At 36.6% G+C, this 27,770-nt stretch overlaps 1 long non-coding RNA gene across 1 annotated transcript; it reads right to left on the reverse strand.

Moving 5' to 3' along the window:
• Positions 1–4,458: 4,458 nt before the first annotated feature.
• On the reverse strand, positions 4,459–26,234 carry LOC120243436. Its single transcript, XR_005531315.1, has 4 exons — positions 26,113–26,234; positions 23,978–24,134; positions 5,958–6,036; positions 4,459–4,512 (listed from the first exon to the last, which is right to left on the reverse strand). It is a non-coding gene; the product is annotated as an uncharacterized LOC120243436 (long non-coding RNA).
• Positions 26,235–27,770: the final 1,536 nt, after the last annotated feature.

Consider the following 27,770-nt stretch of genomic DNA (forward strand, 5'->3'; position numbering starts at 1 on the left):
AGTTACGTGGCTCAGACTGATGTCAATGTGTTATGTGAATGCATGCCGGAATGTATAGTCCTACAGGTTGGGCATCAAATAATTAGAAAGTACAATATTGCATATTAGAAATTAAGATTTTCATTCAGCTCTGAACAGTCCAGAGGATGCTTAGGAGTTTTAGTGATTGAAATGAAAATCCAAAACAAAGAAAAAATATTTGTTATCTGCTCACTCTGTATTAGGGGAAAAAAAAAGATAGGGGCAATTGATGGAAAAACTGAAAAGGAAGAGCATTACAAGAGTCCCGGTCAGTCCATCCCTAAAAACATAAACTTGGCCAAGCTCTTTGGTTTGCCACCTGCAATGTAGAATTAGAAAACCTCCCACAACCCTTTAGGAATCTTATAAGGATTCATTAATTTCCAAAGAGGTTAGTAATGTCCCCCAAGGTATTTTCAAGGTCTGTGTTTCTTCAGGAAAAAAAAATTATTTCTCAAAAGTCTAAATTTAGTTTTAGCTGTTATTAAAGTCATGACATTGCACTTACTCTGGAAAGAATACCTGAAAACTTAATTTCTGACCTTGTTAAAGCAATTTTAAATTGCTTTAAACTTTTTTTTTTACTTGGATAGATTATGCATCCTCTACTATTAAATGAATAGAGCCAAGGACACTTGATAATAAAATTAAACTTGATCTTCTTTCTAAACTTAATAGAATTAGAGTATGTACTAGTTAATATATATAATTAATACTTTGAATAACACTTTTTACTCCTCTGTCATAGTTTTCCACTAGCTTATTTTCTACACATACTTAAAAGAAATGTTTTCCTACTGAATTTTTTTTCTCTAAGGAATACGTTCTAATTACTCTTTTATGATTGGCAACAGCTGAGATATCAAGGCTATAACTACATTTATAAAAGATTGCTCAGAGGTGTCTCATGTGATGTAAGTGGCTTCCTGGACTTTCACTGGTCACTTGATGTTAAAACAATACAGAGATGCTACTGAATTTTTTTAATCTGGTAATTCTCCCAAACCAAGAGCTATTGACATAGTTGAAGGTGCTATTTGCTTACCAGCTGCCATACTGAACAGGAAAACTAGTACTTTCCATGACTACTGGAATCCAACACTAATGGAGGGGTGCCTGGATGAACCCAAGTGGCAATTCAGAATAGCTCTCTGGGGTCTCACTCAAGAACCGGAAAAATTGCCAATATGAAAGGAATTAGCCAGAAGAGGATTATTTCTTAGAGGGGTGCAATGCCTGATAAGCAACAGAAAAAAAGTAAGGTAACATGGCTGTGATTTACTGGACCTACATGTACATTTTCCTTTTCTTAAATTATGTTTTGGCCACCTTATAATATATTGCATATATACCTTCAAAGATCTACTCATGCACTATCTCATTCTCTCCTCATAGCCCCTCTGGTCATATGTACTTTGAAGATAAGGAAATTACATTTCAGAGAACTTAAGCAACTTCTCCAAAGTCATAATCTAGTTAAGGAATGTATTAGAACTTGAATCCAGGTCCTCCATTTCATATCCTGATGGCCTTTACAATAAACCATGGCTGCCTACTACTGATTTTTTTTTAATAATCAAATTGCCTAACAGTCAATTCAGTTTCCTCATTAAAATTTATGGGAGTACTGAATTTATTATTCTTAATCTAAAATTCTTTATTACACAGAAGTTTTCTGTATGTCTATTACATACTCATTTATTAGAAGTGTTTAAGAATAGTCCAATCTTGCTCCTAGGCATTGGATCTACTTACCAGAGCAGGGTAGGCAAATTTCCAGAATTATAGAAAGTGTTTCTTAAGAGCATCTTTAGGTCTGAGTTTGTCAGAAGGTTTTACCAGATACCTCAGTCACATCCCTAACAGCTGAGACAATGAATTTGAGCAGAGACAATGTTTCTATTATCACCCCTCCTCACCCTACCCCACCCCCCAGCCCCTCGTATCTGTCAAAGCTACCTGAATCAGTGAGAAGTCAAGACAGGCAAAGAGATGCGTTTTAGGAAAAACAAAAGTTGCTAATACTTTATTACTTTCTCTAGGTCACCTTGCTAGATGTTATGAATGATATGATGGGAAATATAAGACCTGGTTTTTGCTGTACAGAGCATACAATCCAAATGAAAAAATGGAAAGAATACATCAATGATAACTAACAATGCATATTATGATTAGCATGTCCTCCAATGGCGCATCATATGGAAAACATCTCAGAGTCTCAGATATAATACCGTCTCTTTCCAAATGACACTTTTTTTTAGCTCCCTTAAAGAAGTTTTCTGGATCACCCAAATTACCTTGAAGGAAGTTTTATTAACGACAGCTTGTGTTCACTTGCTCACAAGAGTCTGAGAGATTACACTCCATTTTAAACTGCTGAAGTGATTCTGTGAGACAAATCACAAACCATTATATCAACCTGGAGACAGTAAAAAGGCAAACAGACAATTCCTTCCTTCCTCCTTTTCTCCATCTGCAGAATGAGGTTAATGAGACATTGCAACTTACTACAAAATAGTCTTCATAAAATGGGTTTGGATATAAATAGAAAGAACATAACTGTTTTGTTGTAAATATGTATCACATTTATGCATTATGAATGATGACAGGGTTCATGGATTGAATGGGAAAATTCCGTAGGTTTTGCAATGATTCTGCCACACCCAAGTGTCTACCATGGCTATATCGAGAAACTTGGGCAACAAAATTCAAGACACTGCCCTTACCACAAATCCTGAGTCATCCTGGATTATTTGTAATGAGTTGAGACATTTTAAAAACAAATCTAAACTCATGTAGAGAAAGATAAAGACGTCTTTGAGAAAAGTATCACTTGGAACTCAAAAGGAACACCACATATGATTAGAAGGCCTTCATTCTTTTTCTTATATATATATATAATTATATAATATATATATTTCTAGGAGCGAGAGAGAGAGACAGCGTGAGCAGGGGAGGATCAGAGAGAGAGGGAGACACAGACTCTGAAATTGACTCCAGGCTCTGAGCTAGCAGTCAGCACAGAGCCCGACGCGGGGCTCGAACCCATGAACCGATAGATCATGACCTAAGCAAAAGTCGGACGCTTAACCAACTAAGCCACCCAGGCGCCCCTTTCATTCTTATGGTGAATGTTCTGTATTAGGTTGCAATGGATAGGATTATCCATTCAAAAGAAGAACACTGAGGAAATTTCCCACGATCGCCAAACAGTACCAGTGCTTATTTCATAAATATTTATGAATATATATGTGATTATATATATAATAAAGAACTCCTTTCCTTGATTATTAAGATTATAAGAGACTTTAAAATTTAATGCGGTTTGTCTCTTATCATGTATGTATTGCATGTCTTATAACTGCATTATGGCGGTACTATTCTAATCATCGGGGAAAAATTAAGTTCCATTAGGCTTCTTTGTTTCTTCTTGTTTGGAAGTGCTGTTAATCTCATGATTCTCCTAACTATGGTTCATTTTCTTGTCGTTGCAGTTTCAATAGGTCTTCCTTACAATATAAGGGGTAATATTTTTATTACACTATGGAAGATTTTAACACAAAGTAAGATGATTATTATTAAAAGTATCAAACTTTTAAAAAGGGAACTCTATAATTCCTCTATAATTTGGCAAGTTGTCAGATACCTTCAATTTCTAAAGATCAGAAGGCAACTGAATACCTGATTTTCAACTGAGTCTCATTCATAGCAAAAAATGGAAGCATTACTTGAAAGACTGAGGCATATTTTAATAATGGAAAATCATATTGCAAATTTCTTTTTAAGCATCTTAAATATTTCACAGAATCCTTTTCATCAAATGTGTGTCTTTTCTTAGGAAAGAGAACTTACCCTCGGGATGAGATCTCAGCATTATTCAAAAATGGAAAAAGGCAGCTGTAACAGAACTAATATTTAAATTTTGTAAATTATGCTAGGATTAGGTTAATACTCGCACTAGAATATTGCTGTGAAAATCAGAATATCAACTGATAGATTAATGTCATTTTACAACTGACTCTAAGGATATATTTTGTCATGTTTTGACTTAGAAAGTATCAATCTAAATCTTTCATTTTTATAATATTCATCATAGCCATGACAAATGATGATTAAATTAAGCTCTACCTGGAACACTGCCATTTGTCCTATTTTCTATTAAACATAATCTGCATCTTACATAGTTTTTATATGTCAGGCACTATGCCAAATACATTGCATGTCTAAATTTTTAGAACCACCCTGTGAAGTCACCATAAGCTTGATGACTATAAGTAGCCTTGTTCACTGACAACATCTACTACTTAGAACAGTGACTGCCACATAGTAGGGGTTTGATAAATATTTGTTGAATTAAATGATTTTTACACATGAAGTAAGTGAAAGTGCTCAGGACAGAAATGAAAAGTCATATTTTTGTTTGGATAGATTCTTTCTTACCTTCATCCCTGCGGTATCATATAGCCGAATTTCCAGGAAAAACAATTTTTTCTAGGACAAGAAAAGAAAAATCAATAGTTCTACATAACTTTTGAGTTTTCCTTTGTCAGTTCACAAAAGCCATGCCTCCAAGCTGCAGATAACAGAACTGACAGTAGAGGACAAATGGCACTAACAGCTAGAGGTAGTAGTGATACTAAACGTGTAGTTTTAGAAGGCTTGGACCATAGTAAATTATTTCTTCAGGCCTCTCATTGTAGAGGATCTGGGCTGGAGTCTGAGGATCTGCCAGAACTCCTGACTCTGGATGACACGGGTAACATCCGTGGTACTGTTGAGTAGACTCTAGGTAACCATGTTAACTCACAGATCACCAAGCCATCTTTATACCTTTCACTAGAATCTAGTTATTGCCCTATCTACAACCTAGGACAAAAGAAAGACTGTGGAAGTCTGTAGAACCAAAGCTTGGAATGGGAGTGGTCAAGAAGCCAACCCAACCCATGCATCGGTCTAACTTGGAGTTTGGAGGCCACTGGACAATGTCATTCAAGAAATCTATTTTAAAATGTAGGGAGCTAGGGTGCCTGGGTGGCTCAGTTGGTTAAGCATCCGACTTCAGCTCAGGTCATGATTTCATGGCTCGTGGGTTCAAGCCCCATGTCAGGCTCTGTGCTGACAGCTTAGAGTCTGGAGGCTGCTTTGGATTCTGTGTTTCCCTCTCTCTGACCTTTCCCTGCTCACTCTCTGTTCTCTCTCTCAAAAATAAATAAACATTTAAAAAAAAAAGCAAAATAAAATGCAGGGGGCATTAGATTAGGGAGGCCAAAAGGAGGTAACATTGGTGATTCCAGAAAGTGAGAACCCAAGCTTCTCTTTACAGCCTTTTCCCCAAGCTCTCCATAAGTATCCAATGCCCTTTCTTTAGTACAAATACCACATATTTCTGAACCATATTCCAAAAACTAGGTAACTGAATTTTGACAGAATGAATATTAGCAAACTTAAGGAAGACAAGTGAGTTGGTGAAATGCCTTAATATAAAAAGCTGTTTCACTGTAAGTGCAATCCCACACACTAGTATTAGTTTTTGACTTAAAGTTTCTGTTGATTACCCACAGTTCTGAATATGCTCTTTATTCTTAGTAGATCTCCAGCCATGAATTTGAACACAATGAAAGAAACTTCTAGGGGCGTATAGATACAAAGACTATCAAAGAGTTGTCCCTAAAGGTAATACTTAATATTAATACCAATATCTTGTATCATTTTACCTTGGAAGACTAAACCAGAAAGGCAGAAAGGCTCAAATATTAATAATGATTTAAAAAAATAATTCAAAAAAGTCTCATGTAAAAAATCAAACAGCTCTCTAAATTTATTCTTATAGCTGTTTAATATGATTTATCATAAATTCTTTAGTTTCTTATTAGTTGATCAGTGAATGCATACACACATACACTATGAAATCATTAGTGTTCTCGCAAGTTACTTACAACATCCACATGCCTCCTTTCTAACCTCTTCATCTCTTCCCAAGGCTACTGAGGAGTAGCAATTGTTGCTGGCACAAGGCTAAAAAGAAATTGTAAAAATTATTACAGGACCTTGAGATCAATAATCTGAAAAACATGCTGAAAAAGAAATCATTAATTTTTTTAGAGCTTTAACAAAGCCTCTGACTTTCTGACTTAAACCTGAATCTAGGGTAAGTAACTACCACTTCATTTGTAAATGGACTTTCTGGGTATTACCCTTTACTTCATTTCCCAAAGAGTCTCTAGACTGCTGTTAGAACAAACATAAAGATGCAGAAGTTTTAGGAGCAGTTCCATGTAATTATTACCAACATCATTCTGAACCATATTGTCCTTGTTGCATGAAATAGGAGAAGCAAATAATAGAGTTTTTTCTGACTTTTGAAAGTGGGAAACTATTTCTATATCTAATACATGATGTAATTTTCTATAAGTGGTGAAATCTCCAGGTGACTAAAAGAACATGTTTTGAGACTAATAGCTGAAGAAGAGTCACCGTTAACTAGGGCTTTCTAATGAAAACAGGTCTTTACAAATAAGATATTTCAAATGCATTGTAATTTTAGAGCCTAGAAGTGCTTGTAGCACATCATAAGGGCTCAGTAAATATTTGCATAATTGAATGAATTTTACTGATAGGGAAAGTACGATGTATAGTAAATGAAATGTGGTGTTCTTGTTAGACTAAACACTTACCTTTCATCGCTACCACACATAACAGTGGAATATCCAGTAAAACGATTTTATCTATTGAACAATTATGATTCCCTTATTTGCTGTTAAAACATTGCAATAATATGACTGTACATAAGTAAGCCAGTAATCGCAGTTTCAAAGATGGCCTACTGTCCCTTCAAACCAAACATTTTATTTGAAATTTTCCAAGTAGGAGTGAGTAAAAAGTCTAATATGGGTGAAAGTAAAATACAAGTTTCAAAATCTAGGATGTCCACTAAGGAAATCTGTTAAGGGTCTGATAGTGACGAAAGCATTTCCTATATTTATTGCTTTTTATGTAGTAAGATAAAAGCTTGAGGCAAGTGTTAGACCTAAGATCATATTGATCCCAATACCAACATAAATTTTAAATATCCTGCTACCAAATTTATTTCAATGTGTTCTTCTGACCACTAATAGATAGGACAGAGATTTAAACACATCCAACACTTTTCTGTCAGCAACATTCTTTACTTTTTAGTATTCGATGGATGGTTCCTTTTTGTCATGAAGACCAATAGAATTGCAATATAATAAGGAATAATTCAATATAATTCAATAGAATATAAAATTTTTCACATTAGGAAAGCATTGTTTTATCCTCCTTTTATTGTTATTTATCTTTGGCTATTTCATTATTTATTTGCATTCTTATCTCAGGAAAAGAAAAAAGTAGGTAAAGAAGGTAAAATTAAGAGAAATAATTATGACTATTTTCTCAACAGTAATAAAAGATGAGATGGAATATCAAAACCAGTCCTAAAGCAAGAACCCTTGAGGACTCTCTATTTCTGCCAAAGGTGATAAACAATACAAATTCCTTCACATATTTACGTTTTGCATAATATTGGTCTTGACATTGAGGCTCTCTATAGTCATCTAAAGAGATGACTTGGTCTAGGTTTAAAGATAGTGGAAGTGTTGAAGGAGGGCTGATATTGGAGCTTCTCACAGTGACCGTTTATATTTAAAAATAAATTGTGCAGTTATACTTTCGAACATTCAGATTTTCTGGCTTAGTTTCAGTTTTATATTACTTGTTTTAAACAAGAAACAATATATTTATTTGTACTGAAAATGTGTGTAAATATGAACTTGGTGTAACATCCAGGGAATCATTGTCCATTTGGCTTCAAACTTGCTCATGTGTAAACATTTTCTCATTTTAGTTAGTATTTTCCCCTGGTTGTAATCAAGAAGCAAGTGCTCTGCAGTTCAACTTTTTGGTTGGCGGGTGGAAAATGTGAGGCTTACTGAAAGGGCATTATCATGAAATGTGACTGCAAATACTGAATCTAGACTTGTAGGGCAAATAAGCCCATAAAATTTAACAAAGTACTGGGGTGCAAGGCAAGTGAAGTGGAAAAGTCAGAATTGTACTACTTAAGTAGGTTTCTGATTTGTATATGAAGTTGATCATTTGCCACTGATTTTCAAATCATTGGTTGTACAGCTAGATAGGTATAAATAATAGATACCTTTTGGTTTGTTTCAGATATTAAAATTCTATCTCAAAAGCTGCTTTCATAGAGTATAAAACACGCTGACATATTGAGATCCTAATGTGCATATACATTTTATGATATGTGTATGAATGTATATATTTAAGTCTGAGACTCTTAATGATTTATAGACCAGTTAGTACCAGTGGTTAAAATCAAATGATAATGCTAATTAGTTCTATGTCATGGGTAGGAATATTAGAAGGCAGAATAACCAATGAATTATGTATAATGTTTTCCATGCTTCACCGCTGGATGCTATAATTTGACTGACTATTTCTAACGTGTCTCACTGATCGCAAAGGATGACATAAGAATGTGTCAAAAACTTTCATCCATATGAATATAAGTAATCAGAATGTTATTAAGCATATAGTAAGTGTTAGAAAAATATTAGCTATTATTATTACTACTATTATACAATGGACTACTTTGAAGATAAGCAGAAGACCAGTCTCTACAAATAGTAACTAATACCAATTTCAAAGATGAAGGGCCACACACAACTATAATAAATGGCTACAATTTTATAGGTATTATAGATGTTGGCAGGTAAATACATATGTTCATTTCCTCTTTTTTGACATCTAGGAGAGATGATCCTATTGGACAATGCTATCTTGAAGTGACACATTCAATGGATAGTTTCCTTAACGAGGTATTTATAATAAGAGAGGAAAGAATAGGCTGTTTGCTATTTTTATATTTCATATATGTTACCAATATCAAGGGATGATGGTACTTTAATGTAAATACACAAATTTCAGCCTGCATTTCTACTGTAGAAGTTACTGTGATTGAAGTTATAGGTATAATTTCAAATGTTAAAATCTTACAAGAGAACTAAGCTTCAGTTAAATTCTATTAGAAAATTATTTAAAACATGTATGTATTCAGAAAAAGAAATAAAGACAACACCAGAGCACAAAGATTGTCTGACAGAGCAGATAACATAACTCACAACATCCTTTTACTAGAGTGAACATATGTCAAGAGAGGGAGCTTTCATTCAGGTCAATAGATTTGTGCAACCCAGAAGTTGAAAAGACCTTCTTGGTAAGTAAGCATTGTAAAATATTAGCTTGTAACATTCACCCAGAAACAGACACTCTCCAAATTTTAATGCAGCAATTGACATAAGAACCTTGGCCTCCATAGTTGACCTTAAGTAACATCAAGTTTTATTGCAATTCTCTGTCAAATTTGCATAAACATGATTTATTGCTTGTTTCAATTACCTCCTTTCCATCACTTCTCAGTCTGTTTATCCAGTGGTACTAACTTCCAAAGACTTAATCTTTTTAAAATATTAAATTTTAAAGAATTTAACTTTACTAAAATTAAGAAATGGTAAGCCATTTTTGGTATTTCTTATACAAATCCATATTCTATTCCTTCTTTCTTTGGGATACTTGACTTTGATGAACCCAGAATGGTAAATCCACCAATAAAATAATATTAAAGCCGGGGCAAATGTGCTTACTAGGTTAGCTGTCAAGAAGAAACTTCTGAGATTTTCATACCAGATGGAAACAATGAAAAAATCTAAAAGGTAACCTGCAGAATGAAAGAAGATGACATACGGCATATCTGATAAAGGATTAGTTTAAAAATTTTAAAGAACTTAAAAACTTCAATATGCAGGGGTACCTGAGTAGCTCAGTCAGTTAAGCATCGATTCTTATGTTAAGCATATTGTTTCAGCTCAATTCATGAACTTGCAGGTTGTGAGTTCAAGCCCTGCATCGGACTCTTCACAGACAGTGCAGAGCCTGCTTGGGATTCTCTCTCTCTCCCTTTCTCTTTGTCTCTTCCCCACTCCCTCTCTCTGTCTTTCTCTCAAAAATAAATAAATAAACTTTAAAAATTAAAAAACCAAACCCTCAAGACCTCCCCCCAAAAAACCCAAATAATCTAGTTTAAAAAATGGTCAGAAGATATGAATATACATTTTTCAAAAAAATGTGGGACACCTGCGTGGCTCAACCAGTTAAGCATCTGACTTTGGTTCAGGTCTAATGGTTCATGCATTTGAGCCCTGCATCAGGCTCTGTGCTGACAGCTCAGAGCCTGGAGCCTGCTTTGTATTCTGTGACTCCCTCTCTCTCTCTCTCTCTCTGCTCCTCTCCCACTCATGCTTTGTCTCTCTCTGTCTTTCAATAAATAAATAAATATTTTTAAAAAATTCAAAAGACATACAGATGGCCAACAGACACATGAAAAGATGTTTAACATCACTCATCATCAGGGAGATACAAATCAAAACTATGATGAGATACTACCTTATACCTGCCAGAATGGCTAAAATTAATGGTACAAAGAAACTACAGGCATTGATGAGGATGCAGAGAAAGGAGAACCATCTTACACTGTCGGTGGGAATGCAAACTGGTGCAGTGATTCTGGAAAACAGTATGAAGTTTCTTCAAAAAGTTAAAAATAGAACTACCCTATGATCCAGCAATTGATCCAGCAATTGCACTACTACTTTATTTACCTAAAGGATACAAAAATACTCTTTCGAAGGGACACGTAAACTCTGACGTTTACAGCAGTATTATAAACAATAGTCAAATTATGAAAAGAGCCCAATGTCCACCAATTGATGAATGGATAAAGAAGAGGTGGTATATATATCCATGGAATATTACTCAGCCACAAAAATTAATAAATCTTACCATTTGCAATGATGTGGATGGAGCTAGTGAATATTATGCCAAGTGAAATAAATCAGAGAAAGACAAATACCATATGATTTCACTCATATGTGAAATTTAAGAAACAATACATTCTTTCATTCTTTCTCATTGCCATGTAGTATTCCATTGTATAAATATACCACATCATGATCCATTCATCAGTTGATGGACACTTAGGTTCTTTCCATGTTTGGCTATTGTTGAGAGTGCTGCTATGAACACTCAACAGTCTGGCCATTTGTAGCAACTTGGATGGAACTAGAGGGTGTTATGCTGAGCTGAGCATAAGTCAGGCAGAGAAGGACAAATACCATATGTCTGCACATACAGGTGGATTAGAAGAAACTTAACAGAGGACCATGGGGGAGAAGAAGGGGAAAAATAGTTGGGGAGAGGGAGGGAGGCAAACCACGAGAGACTCTTGAATGATGAGAACAAACTGTGGCTAAGAGGGGTGGGGGGAAGGGGACGGGGAGTGATGGGCATGGAGGAGGACACTGTTGGGATGAGCACTGGGTGTTATATGTAAATCAACTTGACAATAAACTCTTTAAGGAAAAAAATTATTAAAATAAATCTAAAACCGTGATAACATTAAAAAAAAAGAAACAATACAGATGACCATATGGGAGGGGGAAAAAAGAGAGAGAGACAGACCAAGAAACAGACTCTTAACTATAGAGAACAAACTGATGGTTGCCAGAAGGGAGGTGGGGGGAGGAGATGGGTTAAAAGGGTGATGGGGATTAAGAAGTGCACTTGTGATGAGCACCAGGTATGTATGTATGGAAGTGTTAAATCACTCTATTATACACCTGAAACTAATATTACACTGTATATTAACTGGAATTTGAATAAAAACTAAAAATTATGGGGCTCCTGGGTGTTTCAGTCGGTTAAGTGTCTGACTTTGGCTCAGGTCATGATCTTGCGGTTTGTGGGTTTGAGCTCCTCATTGGGCTCTGTGCTGACAACTCAGGGCCTGGAGCCTGCTTCAGGTTCTGTGTGTGTCTCTCTCTGTCCCTCCTCTGCTCACACTCTCTGTCTCTGTCTCTCACTCTAAATAAATAAACCAACATTTTAAAAGTAAATAAAAACTAAACATTTTTTAAAATGAAAATAAAAAGATAAAAATTTATCATTAGGCTAAGATCTAACTAGATACTCTAATAAAAAGGAAAATAATTTATTTTCAGAAGAATTTGCCTTAAATAGTGTTAAAACTATTTTCTAAAGTTGGCAGACGTGTACAAATGTCAAATCGTGAACAAATAATGTGAATTAAAACACATTTTATAGGACACTATGTGCGTCATTTTAGTAGGTAGTGCTTTATTCACATCACCATTAAATGTCCCCCTGATGGATGATGGAATTCATTAAAAGATTAATAAATCTCAACATGAAATGTTAAGGAAAAATGGGAGCTATTATTTGGACAACTATGTGGTCTCTAAGTAAATTTACCAGGAAAAATGGAATGGCTCATTAACACTAATGGAAATGATAGCAAGGTGTCTGTGGAATGGTGAGATTTAAGTCATCAGTATCTGGATTTATAGGTAATGACTTAAAACATGTGGTTGGATCACATGGTACTTTAAATTGCACGATTCTTACATTATGTTAACCAGGGCACCCTGACCTTCTGTCTCCTCATACATAAGTCTGAGAAATGAAATCTATTCTAGATAATGCCTGATGTAGTGTATTTTGTGTATTATTGAGTATGGGAATTCTTGTGAAAACAGTTTGTCAGTATGCAGTGTTATATGGTGCTACTGAATTGGAACCCAAATAAGTTGACCCAGTTTTACCAATGTTATAATGAAGACAACAGCAACATCTGAAGATAAACTTTTCTGTACCATGGGCCATGTTTGGGTAATTGATCTAATTGCACTCTTGAACAATGATCCTGTTTCTGAGCCCTAGTTTCTTCTATTTAACATTTAAGGGCTTCTTTAAGTATACACTCTCAAATGCATGGCTGATTTATCTTAATACCTGATGGGAATTAAAGAGTTGCATCTGCTTAATGCCCAATTGAATAAAAAGCACCTACCACTGGATAAGGCACCAGAACAGTATCTACCATGAGATAAACAGTTTTATTATGGGTATTCATTGTTTTAATATAACTGAAGTAGGAATATTGTTTATAGTAAATGCATTCTGAGTATAGATAGAGCAGCCAGAGTAATATTGCAAAGTGAAGGTCAGGTCATGTAGTCCTTTACTCAATCCCTCCATTTCTAAATACAATGTGCTGTCCTCAATTGGAGCAGAATGTAGAACACAGGAAAAGGACATGAGAGGAAAAATTGATAAATTCAATCAGAGTCTATAGTTTACTTAGTAGTATTGTAATAATGTCAATTTCTTAATTTTGGAAAAATCCACTGTGATCATTTAAGATACTAACATTGGGGGAAGCTGAGTAAAGGGTATAGAGGATCTCTGCCATTATCTTGGCAATTTTTCCATATATTTAGAATTATTTGAAAATAAAAGTTTTATTTATTTTAAACAAACCCTCCATTTGCTTCCCATGTCACCCCCAATAAAAGCCAAAGGCCTTACAAGCCCCCTGAGGCGCTCCATGCTCTGACACCCCAGTACTTCTCTGATCTCAGCTCCTATTACTCTCTCCCATGCTCACTCCTCTCCAGTCACTGGCCTCCTTGCTATGTCTCTAGCATACCATGCATGTTCTCACCACAGGGCCTTTGCAGTCACTTCTTTCTTTGAAACATTCTCCCAGCTATCCACAAGGCTCACTCTCTCATCCTTCTAGCCTCTACATAAAGACCTTCTAGTGAGGCCATCCATAGCCTTGTTTGTTTTCTCTACTGAAAGTAAATTCCAAGGGGGTCAAAGAATTTTGTATGGTTTTTGTTTATTACTTTATCTCCTGTGCCTGGAACAGTGTCTGATATGCAATGAATACCTGATAAATATTTGGCGAATGAATGAATGTACAAATGAAGGAAGAAATTTAAAAAAGACAATGGAGGATAAACAAATGTCCCAAATGGTGGCTAGAGAACCCTAGGTCTTTAAAATATATTTATACTCATTTAATTTCATGGAATCATATAATTTTTAAATAAGAAGCATTTTTTCTTTTCATTGTTCCATCATCCAACATGCTATTCCTGCAACGATTTGTATTTATCGTTATTGCTAATAAAAATGGAAACAGATGTTATAGCTTGATTTTTAGATCTTGGACAGAATTGCCTGTGAAAATAATTTCCTTTTGGACCTTCATGATAATTAACTGATATAATAGTTATTCTGCAAAGATGCTCTGTTTCATCCCCATCAGTATATTAAAGAAATACATTTTCAACCTCTCTTTGAAACTTTCCCTTGTTTTTGTCATATTTAGTAGTGCTTACTCCCTTTGTCCCCTTAAAAATTTTTTTTTAAATTTTATTTTAGAGAAAGAATCTTAAGCAGACTCCATGTTCAGTGTGGAGCCCAACACAGGACTTGAACCTATGACTCTGGGATCCTGACCTGATCCAAAATTAAGAGTCAGGTGCTCAACTGACTAAGCCACCCAGTCACCCCGCTCATTGTCCTTTTCTAACTCTGCCTACGTTACTTACCGCTTCTGTTTATAGTCATGAGACAGGTTTATGTGGGTTTTCAGTTCAAACATTTCAATGTAGACTGAACAGTGAGATCCCAGAAAGGTAGAAGAGCACTAGGTATATATTTACACTTCCCCTCAACACACACACACGTGCGCGCACGCGCGCACACACACGCGCGCGCACACACACACACATTATGTAGACCTAAACACACTGACATCCTTAAATTCTTTATTTCCAAGACTATTGTTTTTAATCTAGTTTCAATGTATTTTTTATTTTTTTAATGTTTATTTTTGAGAGACACACAGAGAGAGAGAGTGCATGCGCACAAGTGAGGGAGGGACAGAGAGAGAGAGAGAGAGAGAGAGAGAAACACAAAATCCAAAGCAGGCTCCAGGGTCCGAGATGTCTGCACAGAGCCCGATGTGGGGTTCAAACTCAGGAACCATGAGATCATGACCTGAGCCAAAGTTGAATGCTTAGCTGAGGTAGCCACCCAGGCACCCCTAGTTTCAATATATTTTTTAAATCAGGCCAATTATTGTATAAATAAATATGAAAGTTCATAAAGACGCATGTTTATAAATTTTATCCAAATGCGTTATAAGCAAACATTAGGAGTATGTTATGATGGTGATAGTGGGTTACATGTTGTCAAATTAGAGGAAGGGATATTGTCATCCTCTACTCCCTTCCTCTCTACCCCCAAAAGGATCAACAAGTAAATGTCCAAATGCAAATGTTCTAGTGTTCCATAGTAGTATATTCTATTAATATTTTATATATAATATATATAATTAATAATATATATATATATAACATATATATTTCTTTTACTTTCTTTCTTTATCACTAGCCCTGGGTAGTGTTACTTATACTGTCTACTTATTTATAAGAGCTCAAAAGTTGTGGTGCTCACACTCTCATGTACACTGCTTCTGCAAAAAGGTATTTTGGAAATCTGGTCCCCCAGGCAGCCAGAGGGACACGGTAGCCTAGGTCCCTGTAACACCACAGTATCCACTGAGACCTTCAGTCACTTGTGAACCCTCTGCCCTCCACCTCTAGTTTTCCAGTTTTCTACTTTATCTCATTTTGTGGCAAACCCTTGTGGGGGTGTCATCTGTCTATGTTCTCCACTCTCTAGGATGTGACTCATCTTGGCCTGGAAACTTGGAGCACATTTAGAACAGCCAGGTGTTTTCTTAGATTGTTCTGCTCCATCTTGGACTTCCTTTCCTCTCTAACAGTGTTTTTATACACTTTTTAGTGCCAATATTATTCATAATAGAAAAGGAAAAAAAATCACAGTGCTAACTAAAACGGCATTTCAGGAGTATAAAGCAGCAGGTTTTAGAAACAAATTATGTGTAAAGTTTCAGGGAAATATGGAGCTGAGGGCAATTTCCAGGATTGGGGGTGGTGTATTACTCAGAGCTCTCCAGTAAAACCAATAGAATGTTATATACATAAAGAGATTTGTTATAAGGAATTAGCTCGCATGATTATGGAGGCTTTAAAAATCCTAAGATCTGCAGTCAGCAAGCTGGAGACCTAGGAGAGCAGGCGGTATCAGCTGATGGTTCCAGTTCAGTTCTGAAGGCCTGTGAACCAGATAAACATAGAGTATACGTTTCAGTCCTAGTCTAAACCCAAAGGCAGGAGAAGATAAATGACCCAGCTTAAAGATAGGCAGAGAGAGCAACTTCTCTCTCACTTGGCCTTTTTGTTCTGTTCAGGCCTTCAACGGACTAGATGAAACCCACTCACATCGAAGGGGGAAATCTGCTTTACTCAATCTACCAATTCAAATGTTAATCACGGCCAGAAACACTGTCACAAATGTACCCAGAATAATGTTTAACCAAATAACTGGGTATCCCAAAGCTCAGTTAAGTTGACACATAAAATTAAACATCCTAGGTAGTCAGATGAATTGTGATATTTTCTTTTCTTTTCTTTTTTTTTAAATGTTTTATTTATTTCTAGGAGAGAGAGAGAGAGAGACAGCGTGAACAGGGGAGGGTCAAAGAGAGAGGGAATCACAGACTCTGAAACAGGCTCCAGGCTCTGAGCTGGCAGTCAGCACAGAGCCCGACGCAGGGCTCGAACCCACGAACCGCGAGATCATGACCTAAGTGAAAGTTGGACGCTTAACCAACTAAGCCACCCAGACGCCCCTGAATTGTGATATTTTCATTAGCGGGAGGAGAAGAAAGATTTGACTTCTACACATACATGCACAGTATGAAGTTGCCATGAAATATCTAGTTGGAAATATTGTTTGCTTGCTCTCCTGTACTCTTGCCACTTCCACGGAAAATATATGCCTCAGCCAAGCTATTTGTCAAAAGAGAATGAGAGACTTATAGAGCAAACCTACCTTTGGTTGTAAGATCAGTTGAATCTAAACAACCTGACATTCAACCAACCTGCAGATATGATAGTAGAATGAATCATTGTTCTATACCACTGAGCTTTGGAGTGGTTTGTTACACAGCAAAAACTGACTAATGATTTGAGGAAAAGTAATGTTTAAGGGATCAGTTAAGGAAAAGGAACCAGAAAGGGAAAAAAGACTAAGAAGAAGAAGTCAGAGTGGTAGAAAGGAAATAATGAGAAAACAGTGTTGAGGAAACCAAGATTGAAAAACATTCCAAGGCAGAAATAGTCAGACTCTACATGGAGATCACCCAGAAAGCAAAGTAAAAATAAACCACTGACTCTGTAAATTATGAGTCCATTTTTTTGTTGAGTTTTGCCAAAGCATTTTCAGTTAGTTTGGTAGAAGCAGAAATTATATTTTGTGGGTTGAAAAATAAGTGGAAATGGAGAAAACAGAGGCAGGACATGTAGACCTCTCTTGGGTATTACAATGACAGAGAGGAAGGCAGAGTCAAAGAATATACAAAGACCACCAGAGCTGAGTCAGAATTGAATTTGTTTCCTTGTCAAGCAGAACAGATCCAAGTCATTCAGGAAGAGTTCAGAAGGTCTCTGTAAACTGAAAGAGGAAGGATAGACATGAGGCCAAAGGGGAGATTGATTCCACATGAGAAAGAATTCTATTCATTAAATTCGAATTTGTTAAGAAGAGGATTATAAATTATCTCCTGGAATTGGTCATTAGTCAGCTTTATGTCACAGAAATATGTCAAAGTTTTCAAGAGTCCCAGAAGTGTTCTGTTGGGTTTAGAACTACATCTTAGGTATTTTTACATGTACTTTCATATCCTTGAGACATGGCACATTTTTCTTTTGCCCGAGGTGAAGGCTTGAAGACAAAGCACAGTCAAAAGTGTTGCTTTTAGAATCATTTGAAGATGTTTTGAACAGCTTTCTAGGTTTAAAGTATTCAATGGAGAGAGAACGTGACAAATCAATGTAACAGAGAGATCAAGAGCATTAGAAAGAAGAGATATCTCTTCCTCTAAGACAGCAGGTGACACTGAATGGAAATGAGGTTTAGGGGTAGACACCGAAGGTTGGAAGACTTTAATCCCACTGACTTCTGCTTTTGATGGAAGTTAAAGGTGGATCATGTGCCAAGAGTGAAGGAACAGAGGGTATATCCCTTCTGTGATCACCTTCTTGTTCCAAACACCATTTTAAGAACATAGGTTTACCCACTGCAACTTTTACATGTCTCAATTCATTTTTTCAACTTCCTGGCAGTCCTTCCTAATTTAAAGTTCATGAATATACATGGGACTGTAAATTGATACAAACGTGGGAAGCAATAAGGCAATTGGTATAAAAATGTAAAGTGTTCATACGCTTTGATTTAGTAATCCCACATCTAGGAATTTATGAAAATTAGAAAATGATGCACAAAATTGTTTATAGTAGTGAAAAAATGGATAAAACCAAAATATATACCAATAAGGATTTATGAAAGCAAACTATAGTATGAACACACACATAGTAAAATTCTATGCAAAAATGAAAATTATAATATACATCTCTACCTATATCTACAATTATTGTCAAATGAGGAAAAGTTGGAGACTAGTATAGTTGGCTACCATAATGTGATTCCGCTTTTGTAAAATTGTTTATATTGTAGTATGTGTGTATGAAAATGTGAGTAAAGATCAAAATGTTAACGGTACTGATATTGGTTGAAAAATATGGAGCAGTTTTTACTTTCTTCTTTTTATTTATTGTATTGTTTGAATTTTTTCTATGAAGCATTTAGCACAAGTGTTATACAAATGAGCCATGGAAGACTTCCGTGTATAGGCCAGTTTGCTTCTTTCTTTTTTTTTTTTTTTTTTTTACAAATAGTTTATTGTCAAATTAGTTTCCACATAACACTCAGTGCTTATCCCCACAAGTGCCCCCCCCCCACATCCATCAGTCCTCAGTTTTTGTCAGCATTCAAGAGTCTCTCATGGTTTGCCTCTCTCCCTTTCCCCCACCATTTCCGCCCTTCTTCTCCCCCTTGTTCCTCCGTCAAGTTCCTCCTAATCCTCCTATACGTGCAAACATATGGTATTTGTCCTTCTCTGCCTGACTTATTTCGCTCAGCATAACACCCTCAAGGTCCATTCATGTTGCTACACATGGCCAGATTTCATTGTTTCTCATTGCCATTTGGTATTCCCTGGTATCAATAAACCACATCTTCTTGATCCATTCGTCCGTTGATGGACACTTAGGCTCTTTCCATGTTTTAGCTATTGTGGAGAGTGCTGCTGTGAACATTGGGGTACATGTGCTCCTATGCATCAGCATTTCTGTATCCCTTGGGTAAATTCCTAGCAGTGCTATTGCTGGGTCCTAGGGGAGTTCTATTGTTAGTTTCCTGAGGAACCTGCACACTGTTTTCCAGAGGGGCTGCACCAGTTGACATTCCCACCAACAGTGTAGGAGGGTGCCCGTTTCTCCACATCCTTGGAGCATCTAGGGTTCTCTGATTGGCTCATTTTAGCCACTCTGACTGGCGTGAGGTGGTATCTCAGCGTGGTTTTGATTTGTATTTCCCTGATGAGGAGGGATGCTGAGCATCGTTGCTTATTTCTTTACTACAGGCTGAAACATGTTAGCTCTAACATCCACCATTACCAGATTCAAAATTTGCCACAACCAGTTGTTTTAAAAATAGCCAAGCAATCATTAAAAAAATATAAGACAATAGTTCTTTAACCTTTTAAGCGTGCCTGCTTTGCACACCGTGGGAAACCTCACGGCACCCTTATTATCCATTGTTAAGAGAGAGCAATGTGGTTATAAGGCCCCAAACTGCTATGGCCCTTGCGAGCTCTCTGACCCAGAGACTTGTTGCAGTGCTGCTGAAAAATGCCATCTAGATGTATAAAGTCCCTCTCTGATTAGCCCTCCTGCTCCCAGAAGTCCTTTTGTGCCCCCTCCTATTCTAGATGGGGATCCTGTTGTCTGTGGTTTCATGCAGTGAAGGACTCTCCCCTCACTACCCTGTCCAAGTGCTGCCCAGGAAAGCTTGTGGCGTGTTGCTATTTCCCATGATCTTATATTGTATACTGATGAGTGAGGAGCCCTCAGATCCATTGGACCCCTTACGATAGGTGTTTGTAATAGAACATAAAAATAGTAAAGCAGTTTTTGAATCAATTTTTTTAAAAAAGAATTTAAGTGGACCCCTCATCTGTGTCAAGGGGAAACTGGGAAGGACCCAGCTTCCAAGAAAAGGTACCTTGCAAAACCAGGGTCCAAGGAGGCTTAAGTCTCCAGACAGAGGGTCAGTTAACAACCAAGGTCAGACAGAAACTATCTTACAAGTCTCAGCCATGATCAAATATATCACATTGTCTTGCTTTTTACCACAAATACTCTCCGATTTTAGTATCACCCAGGTTCTGTGATTAGTATTCAGGCAATGGGTATTTTAGGTGTATATCAGGACAGTTTTCCAGTTCTTAACCTGGTGAGTCACCAGGGACCTGCCACAATTTCCTCCTTCCTCTTGTGATACTTGCTCCTTCAATAGAAGTTAGTTTCATAGATTCATCTGGCTGTTGTTTGCCTTCCTCCTCCCCAGTCAGACTGCAGGCCAATAAGCCTCCATGTTTCTCCTTCATGGAAGGCTCCCCTCCCTTTGGAAAGAATGTGTTTCAGAATCCAAAGGCAGTTTGTTGATACCATCTGCATCTCTCAGGTCTTCCTCTCCCCACTTGCAAAGTAGAGAACTACTTTTTAACTACCCAGTCCACTCCCTAAACTATCTTTACTGATTAAATAAAAGCTCATTTACTAACAAAAAAATAATCACTAATTAATACCAGACTTTGATAATCAATAGATTATAAAGCAAAGCATATTATATATCTGCATCTATATTATCTTTGTTTATATCAATATTCCTATCTTCCAGACTGGGCTGCAGATTTACAAATTCAGCAGACTTTCTTGTTAATTTGACATATAAAACAAATAAACAGCTACTATGTATTAAACTTTTGTTTGTGTCAAATAGATGAGACAGGTGGTAAGAATCATTCTCGCTTTTCACTCAGAAATCTGACTTGCCTTTAAGAAATCAGGAGAAAGACTTGGCCACAGAGTTAGAGAGAAGGTAGTTAGTTATGGAGGAGGGAAATTAATTTCCTGAATTCCAGTTCCATGTTTTTTGTAGATCTTCCTTGATAACCCTTGCCACCCTTCTCCTCAACTAAAAAAGTGCTTAGCGTTAATATTCCTCATGTGAGACACTGCAATGTAGCCAACAATGAGGAATGGAAAATCATACTCAAGGATTTGCTTTTGCACACCTCCCCATAAAGCACAGATAAAGAAGACCCAAAGAGGTGTTGGAAATGAATTTCAGTCCATGGAAACTTTGCAATTTTTCCTCCCCTAATCTGTTGCAAAAAAAAAAAAAAATGATTGTGAGGTGAACAGGCCTTTGTAGTGAATCAGTACAAACCATTTTGATAGAATTACGTTTCTTTTTCACCTAGGAAACTCTTTCCTTAGACCTTTGTTTCTGCCCTTGTCTCTAATTCTCACTATTCATTGGAAATGATTTGCTACGGCTACAGACAGTCCTCTGCTTCTTTCCAAATGTCAATGCTCAGAATTTTCTCACATACTCTGAGAGCTGTATTAAGAATAAAAAGACTCGCAAATCAGAGGCTTTAATTACAACCGCTATCAAGGGCATATTGGCATCTCAATAATTACGAAATTAACAGTGTTCACAACACAGTTCTATCAGTGATCCACGTTTTTTAGTCACAAAGTGGTTTCATCAATTCCTTACTTTCATTTCTTTTAAATAAACCAGGAATGTGCTTCAAAGAATAAACTTAAAGCCTTCAGTTTTTACACTTGGTTCATCGTTGCATATAATTAACACGTTCTTGTTCTCTACTTAATTTAGAACAACATTAAATTTGCATCCAGCCCACAAAAGTATAAGTGGATTATTGGAATGCAGTTAAGAAGCCCAGTTGTCGGTTGGCAAAAGCTTCATGCAGAGACATCTGGAACCCAATTTACCAGCAATGGGTTTATGCAAACTTGTAAACAAATCAAGTTTAGCATGTCTTCCTCTTGGTTCTCCTCAAAACACCTTCCTAGCCACCTCATTGCTATCTGTGGCTCAGAGGACCGCCATCCCAAGGGACGTGAAACTTCCTTTACAGGAAGCATATCTCTCAACATTCATGCTAAAAGGGACCATTTTACCAACTAAGCAACTTGATCAGCTGAGCATTATAGTAGCCATTTAAACATAATGCCTCTCTTGTCATCTAGGCCCATTAGTGATTCTCTTGAGAGGAATTCCAGTACTGGGGACATAAACGTCTTCCTAGCCTCTCACTATATATTTCTGATTATTAAAAAAGCCATTTGGTAACAACAACAACAACGATGATGATAATGATGATGATGATGATGAATAACAATTATTCACAGGTCACTTATTTTGTTCCAAAAATTGTCCTAAGTGTTTTGCACATGTATTAACTTATTTAATCATTTTAAAAATCCTATGAGGTTGAATCCACTGTTATCTGCCATTTTACAGAGGATCTTTTGATGGGGTGTAGTGCCTGCTTTGCCGTGGATTTAGTGTCTTTTTCCTACTTAGGATTCTGTAATGACATGCAAGATTTTTTAACAGTAGGTAGAACATATCTGGGGTATGCATTTCAGTATTGTTGGTATCACCATGCACTGCACAAAATCCCTGACAGGGTAAGATGAAAGGAGTTAGTAGGTAGAGACCAGAACTAGGCAGAGGTTCAGAAAACACTGGGGTGGGGGTGGGGGACTCTCACTGCAAAGGGAGAGAATGCAGGAAGGGTTTCTTCAACCCTTGCAGTTTTAGGATGTCACCTAACTATGGAAATATTCTGAGATATCCACAAAAGATATCCTTTGAGGAAGAACTGGTGACAGAAATTGTAGGAGTGTATGGCATAGGTTTCTAGTTGCGGTCCCAACATCTCTTTACTCTTATGCTTTATGAGAGCTCCAATTTTATTCACAGTGGCAATGAGCCCAGCTAAAATAATGTATTCCTCAGCTTCCCTTGGTGCTAAAGTGGCCATTTAACTGAACTATGACCAGTAAAGCTGTAAGCAAAAGCTATTAGGTGGGGAAGACAGACAGCTAGGGTGTGCCACTTTGCCTCTTCCCCTTCCCTACACCCTGCTTCCTGGAATTCAGATTTGATGGATGAAACTCCAAACACCACATGGGACCACTGTGATGACCTTGAAGATGGAGCTGGATACTGAGAATGAAAGAACAGAAATAAAGATGAAAGTTGGGCCCCTGAAACCATGGCCCACACTCACCCTGGACTGCACACCTCTGAACTGATTTTGTGTGGGATAAAATACATCTTCATGTGTTTAAGCCCTTATCGTCTCTGGCTTTTTGTTATATGCAACTGAACATGATTCTAACTGGATATGTAAACAGGATATATAAACTGGAGGTTTTACGAGCAGCAGAACCCTTCGATTTTTTACAAGAGAAGAAAACTTAAAAGACCTCTCTATCAATAGACTGGCCCTACAGAGAGAGGTCAGATAAAGAAATCTAGACCAGGATTTTCCCAAGCCCCGAGTAAGGGCTCTGCTTCTTAGTTTTCTCATTTACCACAAAAGGATGCTGGATTTGATCGTTAAGGCTTCCTCTCAGGTTGAAAATTCGGCAATTTTAAAAGTAAGAGAGAATAAGACACACACCAGTGTTGCTGGTCAAACCCTGTTGAAAGGGTGTCAGGCTTAGTGAACTGTATGGTTTTCTCCTATAGGGAAGGGTGACTCTGAATCGAATTCAACTGAAACCCTGTGTGAAGAAGCATCATGGCCATTCAGCGATTTCCCTCTGCACAGAGCTGCTACTGCTCTTGGATCAGGTCATGGTTTCTATAATCAGGGACCATTTGATTGGAATAGAGGCTCATTTAAATAAGCTTAAGCATTCCTTATCCAAGGAATACAAAGATAACTTACTGAATCAAAAGGAACACCAGGGCAGGTAGTCCCAATAGAGAAAGTCGAACATGAAAGTGCAAAACTCCATCTCTTCATGTGTTTGGTCAAAGTGATATGTAATCTTTGCTTTCCTCTCCTGCTTCTCACTGCCATGCAGCTTTCTCTGCAGCAGCACCTACACAATGACAAAATGAAAATGGCTTTTCCAGCTCTACATAATCTCTTTTTCAAGTTAGCGCACCCTCGTGACTTACATTCCATGTCATTCAAATTCTGAATTGACTCTGATTGGCTCATGTTTAATTAGTCATGGCCCTGGGCAGGCATAAGGCCACAGACTACAGACAAAGCAAGAAGGGCTTAGGGGTTAGTTTTCTAAGAAGCACTATGACCGGGCAGATATAATTTGCATCTTCAGAGAAATAACAAGGAATGCTTCTAGCATTCCTCTTTAGGGTGGAACATGTTTCTTTACTATCCAAAAGCTCCGTCCAGGGGACACCGCTGAAGTAGAGCAGGGCTAATGTCCATGTCCCATATCAAGGTAGTAAGTTAGGTTTCCTAACCCACCTAGAGTGATAAAAATATATCACTGTTTTGAGTTTTAACATTTACTACACATGACATGTGTATATGGGCATACTTGGAATGATTATAGTAATTTGAAATAAAATTGGTTGTGAAACTTTTTGTTGAGAATCTAGCAGCATCTCTTCAAATAATTAAAATGTCAGAGGCAGGACTGAAAGCTGCTAATTTAACTTCTCTTTTGTCTATTTCTGTAGCTCCTATTACAGCACTTTCTACTTCATACAGACCTTGTCTATTCAGACCTTTCTACTTCCTGTCTTAACCCACTCCAAACTCTGTTATTTGTGGATCACTTTGATAATTCTATATTTTAATTGGATAGGATTTATCTTTTTACAGCATATTTACAATTATTTTAGTGTGAAAGCCATTTCAGTAATGGATATTCTTGCCTTTTTAAAAAAAACTATAATAATATAGGTAAACTTACAGTGTTTCTGTTTACTTTAAGATTTGGCTCAACATAATAATTTCAATGGTAGCTTTCAAATCTTGCATTAATAACTATTTTGCCCTTGAGAATATAAGAGATATAGCCACTTGGTAAAATTTTCTAGTTTTTCAAAATTTAACTCTTTCTTTTTTAGTCCTTAAGCACAAAAAGGAGAGCTATGATACAGAGAGAATACTGTAATGAAGAAATAACATGATCTGGATTTATAACTTACCAGTTATGATAGCTTGGGTAGGTCATTGAATCCTTTTGAACTTCAATTTTAATTACACAAAGTGACCAAAGCAGTATCCGAATCTACTGCTCCATAGGATTATTAAATTTATCAAATTATAGAATTATTATGAAAATAATTTATAAAATTCAAATATGTGCAACATCATATTATAGTATCAAGAGAGAGTTTACCCACCCTTCCATATTTTGTAAGATGATGAATAGCCATTGTAAGAAATAAAAGTAGATGAAGCATAAATAAATCAGATCACTGGGGTTCAAATTGGTGAACAGCGCAAGAGTAAACAGACCTATGTTAAGTATGAGTGAAACATTATGATTAGGGGCAAACTGCTGTACAATTTCATCAAGCCAGCATGTCCATATGATGCAACAGAAAGGCTTTCAGGGGAGACTCTAGATTTAAATGTGATTCTTGCTAATCAATCATCATTTATTTTTTTATCATGTAAATTGCCTAACCACAGATTTGGCAAGAACCTCATGAATTAGTTTAAATGTATTCCTGATGTGTAATCAGCATCTCCAGCAGGCTACAAGAATGCATTTCAGTGTGTACATCCTTATTAAACATATCAAAATGAGACTTACCTGAAGCTAATATCATCAAGTCACTCAAGAGCTTAATTCTAGCTAGGTAATCGACTTCTATAAAATTGTCACTGTAAAGTCTGAAGGGACTACCTAATAGAATGTAAAATTGTAGCCTTGTCTCCCTCACACTTTCACAAAATGTGTTAGAGCAGATCTAGTTAGACACATGAAAAAATACCTTAACTCATATGAGTATTACATGCATTCTCTAAACGAATTTCATGTTCTGAAATCTGAAAATGTTCAATCATACAAATCAGGAGTGAATTTGACTCACTTTTCTTTATAACTTCTGTTGGTAGCTTGTTGGTGTTTGGCTTTCACTTCTGAGAATAGATTACTCATCGCAACTGTCTTGTGCTAATCTTTTTTTCAGCCATTCAGAGTTGTATATGTAAGCTGTGTCTCCAGACCCATCATCATGAAGTAAACTAAAACAACAACAACAACAACAAACATACAAGTTGAAGAAATAAACTGGCTATCAGAGCTCTCTAGCTCTAAGGAAAAACTATATAGCATTTTTCTCTTAAACATGACACTCTTGATTTTTTCAGGAGTCCACCTGAAAATGGCAGTTCAGACTGATTCTTCCTTGTCAGAACCCCAAGACTTCACCCCAGGAAGAAGGCAGGTATATCAGACCAGAGAACTACCGTGAGCTCTCCTACACTGGGGAGTTTAAGAAAAGGGAGTGTTCCTGATCCTGACCACACATGGAAAAGAGAAGACAATGCGATATCCTCAAAGAATTACCTAGAACAAAGGGAAATGTTATAGAAGTCCAACCTAGCAGAGACCGACATTAATGACATATGGTTAAGGGGGAAAAAAACCAGCATGTGTAGGCTTAGGAAAGCAATTATGGAGACATGCACTGAAAAATTAACAGGGATGATTCCTGTACACTAGAAAGGGGCTATTTATTTGTTTATATATAGTAAAATCATAGGAAAATATATATTTATCATAGAGAAATTTGAACATAGAGGTAAGCAAAAATATATATAATGTATATGAATATATATAATGTATATATATATGTATTTTTGCTTACCTCTAAGTTCAAATTTCTCTATGATAAATATATATCACTTTTGTAATATGAAAGAAAGGAAAGGAAAAAAAAAGAGGTTACACTATGGTAATGACATGACAGCAAAGGTCCCTGGTATATTTACTTGATCAAGTGATGTGGTCATTTTTAATGTTAAGGGCAAGGACCAGATATGATGGAGAAAAGTGCTGATTTTAGGACTCTGGATCCATATTGTTTTATTCTTTCAGAATGTAACAATCTCTTAAAATCACTATATATGTATCAGTGTTTACTATGAACAGTACCAAAGTAAGTTTTTGTCACATATGAATAAATCTGGCTGGAGAATGAGTTGCTAATTAGCCTTGCCCAGAGCAATGCTTCCCCCCATTCCTACAGGATGAAGTTCTTATGGGTCTGTGGTCAAATGGAAAAAAGTTTTAAAAAATGTGATGAGCCTTACATGAATAGAAATCTATTTAACTTTTCAAGTTTTGTTTTTAAGAATGGTGATGATAGTAGCCCCCCCCCCCAAAACATAGACCTTTGATCCTCATTATGTGTGGATTCCATATGTATGAATTGGCTACTTGGTAAAATGCATAGAATGCACAGAGCAAAGAAAAAATTTGAGTCACCCAATGGGCATATTCTCACTGAGGTGAACAAGGCAATGCTCTGTTTTTTTTGTTTCAGCTCTCATACCATAAACAAGTGCTTTCTTGTTTCAGCTCTCATACCATAAACAAGTTTTAGCTCTCTTTTGCAGTTTATTTAGTGCCACTTTCTTTGCATTTTTACATGTTCTGTTAATGATTTTGCTGTTTAAATTTTTTTGATGTTTTTTATTTACTTCTGAGAGAGAGAGAGACAGCATGAGCAAGGGAGGGTCAGAG

This window comes from Hyaena hyaena, unplaced genomic scaffold (assembly GCF_003009895.1).
Source record: "Hyaena hyaena isolate Hyena2069 unplaced genomic scaffold, ASM300989v1 scaffold_342, whole genome shotgun sequence".
NCBI classification, from domain to species: Eukaryota; Metazoa; Chordata; class Mammalia; order Carnivora; family Hyaenidae; genus Hyaena; species Hyaena hyaena.